At 55.2% G+C, this 525-nt stretch overlaps 1 protein-coding gene across 1 annotated transcript in view; it reads right to left on the reverse strand.

Moving 5' to 3' along the window:
* Window positions 1–525, reverse strand: part of LOC127752324 (histone-lysine N-methyltransferase SETD1B-like) — a 12,330-nt gene that overhangs the window by 4,366 nt on the left and 7,439 nt on the right. The window lies entirely within an intron of this gene.

Genomic DNA, 525 nt, shown 5'->3' on the forward strand with positions numbered 1-525 from the left:
CCCCGCCCGCCCCGCCAGCGGTGCGCCCACCCAGAGAATACATAAAGTAAAACGTTGGTCGACTCGGCCCCGTCGATATAATCATCCCTCTGTAAGCCGGAACGGGGGGAGGGGCGGGGGCGCCGTCGAGCCAGAATGCACCATTCAACCAGAAAATAGAACGACAAACGGCTCCATATTTCTCTTTTCATTCTGAATAAATTAAGATTTACGGAACAAATCCTTGGCGGCGGCGCATCGCGACTCCAGTGTTCCGATTCGCTAAACGGAACATTCTATTCTATGACGGGTGAATGCTGACCCACGACACATCACGGCAGTTTAAACTTACATTTTTCGACCTTTGCATCCCATTATTCCTTTCCAACAATGGTCCTATCTCGTCGGATTTCGACTCCCGCACACATCATCCCCCTCCCGTCCTCTTTAATCTTCTGTACAACAGCTGCCCCATCCAGCCAGCAGCACCAGCACCCCGTGCGCAGTCGCTGCAGCTGCGCTGGCGGAGGGGCGGGCGGAGGCCGG

This window comes from Frankliniella occidentalis, unplaced genomic scaffold, assembly GCF_000697945.3.
Source record: "Frankliniella occidentalis isolate FOCC.00 unplaced genomic scaffold, Focc_3.1 Scaffold9, whole genome shotgun sequence".
Taxonomy (NCBI): Eukaryota; Metazoa; Arthropoda; class Insecta; order Thysanoptera; family Thripidae; genus Frankliniella; species Frankliniella occidentalis.